The sequence below is a fragment of the Pongo abelii genome, chromosome 17 (assembly GCF_028885655.2).
Source record: "Pongo abelii isolate AG06213 chromosome 17, NHGRI_mPonAbe1-v2.0_pri, whole genome shotgun sequence".
Classification (NCBI taxonomy): Eukaryota; Metazoa; Chordata; class Mammalia; order Primates; family Hominidae; genus Pongo; species Pongo abelii.
The window spans coordinates 25054543-25065062 of record NC_072002.2 but is presented as its reverse complement, the minus strand read 5'-3'; positions in this window follow the sequence as shown (position 1 = coordinate 25065062).

Sequence of the window (10520 nt, the reverse complement as noted above, 5' to 3'; positions counted from 1 at the left end):
CTTTTGTAGTGATATTCAACTATAGCAGTACCTTAACTCGTGATGAGCTTAGGAACATAAAAGATTATTGTTGCTTGAATAGCACCCCCAGAGATACTGACCTAATTGGTCTGGGGTGGAGACCTGGCATGGTAGTTTTTTTCAAGCTCCAATCATCAGCCAGACAGTTGCTTTACATAGGTTTTTAAATGCCAAAGGCAGATATGAAGTAGATTTAATTAAGACTTTACTTCAGCAATACAGGGGAACTTAAAATACTTGTTTTTCTTTAGATTGCCGGAGTCACTGTTAGGTATTAAAAGCTTTGCTTGTCAAGTTAGGATTGCTGAAATACCACTAAAGATTTTTGACTTGGGAATAAATGAGCTGTCAGCGCAAAAAGGCGATTTGAGAAATGTGGGCTTCAGTATTAATTGCCATTTTGCTGACATCCAGTGTACCTACCTACCTGAGAAATTTATTTTGTCCATCATGTATTTCTCAAAGCAAAAGGTGGTTTTCAAGTATAATGTCGTTTTCAATATGCTTATTACTTAGTTTTATGTCGGCTCATTTCATCATCATTGATAACTTGTGAAATAGATACTTATCTCCATCCTATGGAATAGGGGAGATGGGTTTAGACAGGTTCAGTTTGCTCAAGTCTACACAGCTGAAGTAGCAGAGAAAGTGGGATCTAGATGGTCTGATCCTAGTAATCTACCATATGAAGCAAATAGTTTGTGTCCTGGTCCAAGTCAAATATTGACTCCTCACAAACAGTAAGTATGGCAATTTTGTGATGCCTTTGATTGTACTTTACAGGGACTATTATTTGTGAAATGTCTTTAAGATTTTTGGTCTTAAATTTTTGAAGACCGCTTTCCCCCTTTATCTCCCAGAAAATTGAGAAGAAATAAACTCCTGCCCACTAACAATCTCAGTACGTGAACAAAACCAACATGAACATTCCTAAACAAGTGTGTTACTCTAAAGAAGGCTATAGAATTTATGGAAATAGCTTATGTAACCTTCAAGACTGGAGAACAGAATGTGACGGGCCTTTTCTAATGGTCCTTTAAGATTTAATGATTAAAGCAAGAGTTTTATTTTTTATAATTGAGTTTGTGGTCTAAATTCTTGATACTGTTTATAATTCTACAAAGAACAAAAATTGTTATGTACTATAGGCACTTAAGAACCCTGAGGAGAAATAATACAGGGTGTGTGTGTGTGTGAGAGTTACTGACATGTAAGTTCCAAAAAAAAAAAAAAAAAAAAAAAAATGGAGGGTTGAAATGGTAAGGAATTGGAATCTTGTATTTTCGAGCAATAAGAATTCCTAATCTTAGTATATTTCTTGTTTCAAGTAGAGGTTTGTTAGGAATTACAGTTGTGGGGAGCAAACTTACTTTCTTTTTGTGCTGTTTTAATCCAAAATGTATGTCCTTAATTGTATATAATATGTAGATAAATATATGAGGGTATTAAGCTACTTTGAATTAAATTTAAGGATATATTTCACATGAAAACAAATACAAACTTGAGAATCAAAATAAAGTTTTGCAGAGTATTTCTTTGGGTGCTTTTGTGTACTTTGCCATTGAGCAAATTTTATGAAGTTATTGGGATATTAAGATTTTTTAAAGTTAAATGTTAAATCAAGTAAATTATCTCTCCAAGGGAGACATGCTCTTGTACATTGGGACTCCCATAGAATCCCTCAGCTGGAGGAGTTTCCCTATGCATGTTTTAAGAAATTATGGAGATTGTACATTCGGCAATGAAGGAAATGCCTTAAGAGCCTTAATTTTGAATTGGACCAAGGGGTTCCTTTGTAAGATAGGTGGTGAGTAGAACGGGCATTTCAGGGAGAGGAGTATATTGGCATATGTACTTAAAGGTTCCCGATGTGAACTTTAAGGTGCTAGAAATTTGTGTTCATTGTTATAACATTTGCATCACAAGGTGATGGGGGGAGATAACAGCTACAATAGTATTTGCATTGAGTAGTTAACAAGCCTGTCACATCTATGCATTTGTTTGAGGAAATAGTGCAAATGTTTTCAGCAAATAATGTTTAAACTACTAAAATATGTAAACAGTTATTTCCATCCAATACTTTGATGTCTAACTCGAAGATGGTACATTGGAGATACCAATAGCAAATTAAGTTTTACATTTTCATAATGTGTTTCCCATACCACAGTAGTATGGAGATGAGGTGGCTGTAGAATAGTGTTTCCTTTTCCCTTTGCTTTGATTTCTTTTCCTTATGAAGTTTCCCCAGCTTTGACACATTATTCTTCCGTATCTGGTTTAGAGCCTAGATATGATTAAAGCCACCTTTATGCACTTCCCTGTCCACATTTTCGTCCGTCAAACCACTAACCTGAAATTTGTGTCATTCTTGTGTTTCAATATTTTGCTACATGTGTATGTAATTATATAATCAGTTTTATAGTGTATTTTGCATGTTTTAAAATGCCACATAGCTGTGTATCTTAGATGATTATTTGTCTAGCTTTACCTTCACCTAACATTTTTTTACACCCCAAACTTCCACCTAAATTCCCTTGGGGTCTCTCATGCATTTCATGTACTAATATATTGTTTTCTCCTATGAGTAGCAGCTTGGACCCATTGTAGTGACTTTCCGTTGCTGCCAGGGCTAGAACTGAAATTAGGACACCAGTCTCTAGCAAAGGCTGCTGAAGCCTATTGATGATTGCAGCAATGCCGCCACTGCCTGATGTTAGCACACAGTCTGTTGATCGGTCTGGCACAGATGTAGTTGATATCCCACTGAACATCTCAGCTCTTTCCGGAATCTCTTGTGGTTTGTTCTAGGACTCAGACATCAAGTCTGGCCAGAAGACAGTTGTTGAGACAAATGTTGCCCTAAAAGCCACTTGCTACATGTGACTGTACATAGTCACACATAATTTTAGAAGGAAAACGAGTCTAGGGGAAGAGAGATGAGGTGCATAAGCACATATGTGGAATCTTCAGGCTGCTTGCACATCCACACTGTTTATGCATGTGCTGCAGAGTGTGTGTGTGTGGAAATGGAGAAATGACACAAAGTCTGGCATTTTTTTTTTTTTGAAAATTCAAGATTTGGAACAAAGGTCTTACATTACCACATGGCAGCGATTTTCTGGAGCCAAGTAGCAGTTTCCCCTGTAATTCCCATCACTTGTTTTATACTCTGTCTTACTTGTTACCTCCATGATCAGTGTATTCATCTGAATTTGTGACCCCTGATTTAGACACTAATCATATGTTACAAATACTGAGTACTTCTATATTGGGTACAGGTTGGAGTAGGGAGTGTAGGGTAAGATTATACCAGATTGAAATACTGGGATATGGGGTGGATCCTGTTGTCAGGAGGCAAAACTATTTAAGCACTTGTACCTGGTCAACAGATAATTGGGCCCAGAATGTCCAAAACATTGTAAACTGAAATAGGCTAAAGTTTGAAGAGCAGTAACTGTAGAGTATCTATTATATGTCAAGTACTTTACATATATTATTTTATTCTCAGAATAACCTTTCAGATTTATTTATTTATTTACTTATTTTTGAGACGGAGTCTCGCTTTGTTGCTCAGGCTGGAGTGCAGTGGTGCCATCTCGGCTCACTGCAAGCTCCGCCTCCCGGGTTCACGCCATTCTCCTCCCTCAGCTTCCCGAGTATCTGGGATTACAGGCGCCCGCCACCATGCCCGGCTAATTTTTTGTATTTTTAGTAGAGACGGGGTTTCACCATGTTAGCCAGGATGGTCTCGATCTCCTGACCTCATGAACCTCCTGCCTCTGCCTCCCAAAGTGCTGGAATTACAGGCGTGAGCCACCGCGCCCGGCCACCTTTCAGACTTTTAAAAAACACAGATGAGAAGCACTTGGAGAAATTCACTGTCCAAACTTAACTGTCTTGGACAAGTCTGGGCCCTTCATCATACCATGCTGCCTTTAGGGAAAAAAGGGGGTGGGAATGACGGTGAAATTGATCTAATGATGTTTAATTCAATAAAAACGAGGTCTTAATTTGGTCTCAGTCACTTTTGAGAGTATAAAATAATTTTTTTTTCTTGTTTTGAAAATCTCAACATCAAAGAATAATGTGCCTAAAACTGAATTACCTAATACACCATACTAGTGGCTAGAAGTTGGCATGTGGCTGCAATATGGTTTCAGAATATAACCTTTTGAAATTCAGGCTCTTCATAGCCCACCTGTCAGCAAGTTAACCTAGATTTTTAGCTACGTCAATGGCCTTTAGCGTTATAGTTCCAAATATTAAGCATGAGAGAACCTTGGGAGGAAAGCATTTCAAAGTGGTATGAGTCTGGATGCTGAAATGAGATTGTGGGTTATAATTCCGGCTCTGTCAGTTTACTAGTTGTGACCTTGGCAGTTTTATTTCTCTGTTGTCCCAGCTTCCTCTGTAAATAGGGTAATAACTATGCCTGTTCATTGGATGTGGAGGGGATTAAAGAAGTACAGCTCTTAGAGCAGAACTTGGCACAAAGCAGATGCTCAAGAAATGGTAGCAATTATCATATATGTCCATATGAAGTGGAAAATTGGGAAGCTGTCTGATTATTTGGGTTAAAAATTAATATATCTGGACAATGGGTATTTGGCTTGAAGTTTTATTTTTGAAGTCATTAGCCAGGTCTGCAGCTGCAAGCATTATCTGTGTTAGGCAACAGCCTTTTATTGAATGCTAATAGAGGGGCAGCAGGACAAACAGTGTGGGTTTTGGAGGATAGACAGACTTGAATTTGGATCTCAACTCTGCCATTGGCTAGAGACGAACCCTGGAACAATTATGGAACCTCTTTGAGGCGCAGCCTCCTCATCAAGGACACCGTCTGATTTTTACACTCCTCTTTTGTAACTTTGTAAGGTTGTGGTGAAGACTGAAAGATATTTTAAAAATTACATTTTTACTCTATTCTTCAATCATATTGAACATGATATTGGGATAATTAAAAATTTTTAAATTTAATGGTAAATTTTAAAGCTTAATGGTAATGAATACTCTTGAGTTAGAAAATGTAAAAATGCTGTAAGGGTGGAGGCATTCTTGTAGGTGAGCAACCTGTGAGTGTTAAGAATGATGCATTTCTTTGTTGATTCTTTTTTTCTGCATATGAAAGTAACACTAGTGGATTATAGAGGTTTGGAAATGATAGAAAAGTATATAGTAGAAAAAGGTTCCAATATCTCACTTCCCAGAGATAACTTTTTAACAGCCTTTTTAATGCCTAGGAGCATAGCAGAGATTTTATATATATGTATATAATTAGTATAAATATTAATTTATACTAATAAATAAAAATCAACATGGTTAATTGATTTAACTAAATTAAAATTCATTTTTTACCTGGAAATAATTTTTGAAATTGTTGTAAGAAAAGGTGTAAGAATAGTAGAGAAGACACCCGCTTTGCCTCACTGCTTTATTGTTGGTGCTTCCTCCCTGCCCCTCCACAAATAAGTACATATACATTATATGTGCATACATGTATGTTCATATATACACATGCATACATTCATGTACATGTATACATGTACACACGTGTAAACATTCACGTGCATATATACCTATACACACATATACCCACATCTTCTCCAAACCATCCAAGAGTAAGTTGCATATATCATATTGTATGCTACTGGGGAGGCTGAGGTGGGAAAATTGCTTGAGCCCAGGAGTTTGAATTAAGATTGCACCATGGCACTCCAGCTGAAGACATGCATATATTATCCCTAACTATGTCAGTGTGTATTTCCTAAGGTAAGGTTCCCTTACATAAACACAGTACAGTTGTGAACTTCAGCAAATTGAACGTTGATACAGTTTTTTTCCCCAAATCCATTGTCTGTATCCAAATTGACTAAATAATGTCATTTATGGCATATTCCCCCCTCCAGTACAAGGGTTGGTCTGGGGTCACATGTTGTAGTTAGTTGTCAAATCTCTTTAGTTTCCTTGAATCTGAAATAGTTCCTCAGCCTTTCTTTGTCTTTTATTACATTGATGTTTTTGAAGAATGCAGTCCCTGCCTCCTCCTTTGGGCTTTCTTTGATGTTTCCTCAGTAGACTCAAGTAATAGATTCTTAGCCTGATTGCTACAGAAGTGACACCATGTCCTCCTCAGGGTATCATGTCCACTGGCACATGAGGTTCCCCTGCCCCTCATTTGTGAATGAAGACCCAGCTGAGGGCTGGGAAAGAGGAGGACTCACGCTGAGGTGAAGACTTGAATCAGATGGCCTGGCTTTGAATTCTGGCTTTGCCTTGTAATCTTGGGCATGCTTTCAACGTTGCTGTCTCAGGTTCTGCATCTGTAAAAAGGGGATTTAAGAAAGTGTACTGATACACACCTCATAAGGTTGTTATTCGATTAAATATACCTAGAGTGTTGAAAATAATTACTGGCACAAAGTTAACACCATATGAGTGCTAGCCATCATTACTGACATCAATTCTCTCTACAATATAATCATTACCGTTCTTTTTGAAAAATTAATAGTCTGAAGTGCTGAAATGCCAAGTGCATTGTTTAAGCTCATACAGGTAGGATACCAAGTCTCATGAAGCTAAATACTGTGCTGTCCTGTTCATATTTTTATTTGATTTTTGCAAGATCCATTGTAAGCACACCTAATTTCTATGGGATAGATCAGAAAGACCCCAGGAGAGTGTCTTCTTGTGTTATGGTGGGAAAGCCTCTGGGAGGCAAGTTGGGAGCTGCTCTCCACCTCGTCTGCCTAGAGAAGTGTATGCTGTGGAGGTGGCTCTGTGCCATGGAGAAATGGAGCAGAATTTACTCCTGTGGTGTTCAGCCATCACCAGGCAAAACATTAATTTTATTTGGATAAATCAGAACATCTGTGGATATTTGGAGCTTTTTAATGTAAAAATGGTGCTAATTTTCACATTTTCAAATAGACTCTCAGGCTTTATGATAAAGTTTGAAGTTTCTTTTTATATAGGTGATTTTCAACCGTGCTTGCACAGAACTGTGACACCTGGGGACCTGCATATTCCTTTCTTCTTTTCCATTTTTTGTTGAGACTTCCTTTCTGCTCATTAGAACAGGTAAAAGGAACATGGTGTCAAAAGCAGCCTAATTCCACTCTTCTTATTTGCTCAGACACAACTGATCTAGATTTCTAACAATGCCAATTGCCTTATTTTGGGAAACAATTTGGAGTTAACAGGGATTGTATTCCATTGATTTGCTCGGGGGAGACCCCAGCAATGTGGAAACCATTCTAAAATGTGAGGAATATGTATTAGCGGTATGTAAGTGACTGTCCACAAGAGGTAGTAAGGAATTGCAGGAATGCTACCTGCTTATGAATGTTTTCTCACCAGGCTACAAGGACAGCTGTTCCCCTGCCTGGCTTGACTCCCCTCTCTAGAGCAAGTCATGAATGGGTTAGGACAGTCAGGGTGGGCAGAATAAAAAGGAGAAGAGCAAGCTGTGCTCAAGTGGAGAACCAAGCAAGAAAAGATGGATCTAGATGTTTGTTTTTGCAACTGGACTTCATTCTTTTTGTATTCTGATTTACTTCTGGGCAGTGGTATTACAGCAGTCCCCCCTCCCCACCCTCCCTTATCTGTGGTTTCACTTTCTGTGGTTTCAGTTATCTGTGGTCAACTGTTATCTGAAAATATTAAGTGGAAAATTCCAGAAATTATAAGCTTTAAATTGCATGCCTTTCTGAGTAGCATGATGAAATCTCATGCCTTCCCACTGCGTCCCACTGGGGACCTGAATCCTCCCTTTCTCCAGTGGATTCATGCTGGATGCTCCCCACCTGAGTCATTGACATGGTCTGCTCCTGACACCCAACCGTCAGCATCGTCATGGCTTGATGATCCAGGATCACCTGGAGTGAGTGATCCTCTGATCTGTCAAAAGAGGGTCAACAGCAGCCTCATGCTGCATCACCTCACTTCCTGTCATGGGCCTGCTCCTCTCACATCTTCACCAGAAGAAGGGTGATGCAGATGAGCCCGGTTTATGACACTTTAACTTGGGATTCGACTGTAAGGTGATGCAAAGGTGATCTGCATTCAGGAAAAGCCATACTTCCGGTACCATTCAACATTGTTTTCCACTCTAGCACAGCATTCAGTAAATTACACGAGATATTCGACACTTCATAATGAAGTGGGCTTTCTGTTAGAGGACTTTGCTCAACTGTAGGCTAATGTAAGTGTTCTGAGCATGTTTCGGGTAGGCCAGGCTAAGCCATGATGTTTGGTAGATGAGGTGTATTGAGTGTATTTTCGATATATAGTATTTTAATGTATGGTGGGTTTATTGGGACATAAGCCGTTGTGGGTTGAGCAGCATATGTACAGTACAGTAAGATATTTTGAGAAAGAGTGAGCATGCACATTCACGTAACTGGTATTACAGTATATTGTTATAATTGTTCTATTTTATTAGTTATTGTTCATCTTATTGTCCCTAATTTATACATTAAACTTTATCATAAGTATGTATGAATAGGAAAAATGTGTATACAGGGTTTGGTAGTACCTCCGGTTTCAGGCATCCACTGGGGGTCTTGGAATGTATCCCCTGTGTATAAGGGGGGGACTACTGTAGTTTTCTGTTGTGACTGTAGAAGGTTACCACAAATTTAGTGACAAAAACCAACACAAATTTATGCTAAAGTCCCTCTCCCTTATCTAAATTAAAATATCAGCTGGGCTCCAGGGCAGACTCCATTCCTGGCCTTTTCCATCATCGAGGGGCCACCCACATTCCTTGGCTTGCGTGGCCCCTCCTGCGGTCACATGACACCAACCTCTGCTTCCACCATCTCTTCCCCTTCTCTGACCCTCCTGCCTTCCTGTTATAGGTACCCGTGCGATGACACTGGGCCCACCTGGCTGATCCAGGGCCATCTCTCCATCTCAAGAGCCTTCACTTAATCACAGCTAAAGTCCCTTCATGGAAGGTTACATATTCAGGGATTCTGGGGTTAGGATGTGAACATGTTCCGGGGCATCGTTTCCCCCAGTCCCTCAGTCGGTGCTCTTCAGCCCGGGCCAGGTCTCTGGCAACGGGGAAAGTTAGAAGGTCTACATCCGAGCCAGTCAGTGCATCCCAGTGCTTCAGAGACCAGAGAGTGACCCATTCAGAGCCAATGAAACCACGTAAAACCTTAGCTGAACTTTCAACGGATCTCCGTTTCCTCTGGTTTTATCGTCCCCTTCAGCCCCTTTCAGGTTAGTTCAGGCTCTTTTTCATATTCAATTCAAAGTTTATTATCGACACTGTCCTTGTCTGAAAGATTTGGATTTCACTGGTACTTCTGGTCCTCTGGGTCTCGGCAGTACCCGCAATTTGTTCCTGCTCCAGCATCCCCTCACCCCCACCATCGCACTCCCCCTAGGGCAGGGCCAGTGCTCCCCAAATCAGGGGTACTTCCTGAGTCGCGGGTGGGAACTTGTGACCCTTCCCTATCACAGATCGGTGAGGGTGACTCTTGGCTCTCCCGGGCTCTCTTTCTTGCTAACCACAGAGCGCCGGCTTTCCATCTGTCCCCTCGCCCCTCTTCCCTGCTCCCAGCCCAGATATGTCCTCGAATTATAGACTTACATCCCCTACGACTTTGGCCATCCGTCCCATACCTCAGACTTAATATGTCCAGAACTGAATCCAGTCTCCCTCACACCCACGCTTGCTCCAAGCAGGCCTCCCCCATCCGCATTCTTTCCTTCACTCAAAAGACGGAGTCATCCTTGCTTGGTGCAATCCCTTCCTTCCCATGCCACAGCACAGCCCGTCTTGTCAACGCTGCTGCTGGCTCCACTTTCAAAACACACCCAGAACCCAGCTGCTTCTTGCCACTTGCATGTTTTGTCCCCTCTGTTTCCTTCATTTCCTCGACAGTCTCAGCAGATCTCCCAGACGCCCCCGTGTCCCCTCAGTCTGTGTTAGAGCAGGAACCAGAGCGGCCTTGTTAAACACAGGTCGGAGGGGTGTTTTCCTGTGCTCAGACACTCCAAGCCTTCCCCCTTCACCGTGAGTAAGAGTGGGGAGCTGGCACTGGCCCACAGGACTCCAGCGTCCCTGCCCCGGCCCCGCTTCCCCCTCTAGCCCCATTCCTTCTCCCTCCACTTGCCCCACGTGGTCCTGCCATCGCGCTGTTCTCTGGATATTCATGGAGCATTCGCACATTCCAGTCCTGGAGCCTATACCCGCTGTGGCCTCTGCCCCAATGCTGTCCCCTGTGTGTCCGCGGGGCTCACTCCTTAGCTCTCCCAGCCTTCACTTAGGTCACCTTCTCCGTGAGGCCTTCCTGGGTCTCTCCAACTGAACAATAATGGCACCCGTCCCTTCACACTCTGGCCGCTCGCTCTGGCTCCCCTCACCCCCATGGAATGTGCCATACCTGTCTTCATTTGTCTTGTGGTCTTCTCCTCCACCAGAACGCAAATTCCCTAAGCAGCGGTTTCGGACGTTTTGTTCACTGCTGCATCCCCAGTGCCTGTTA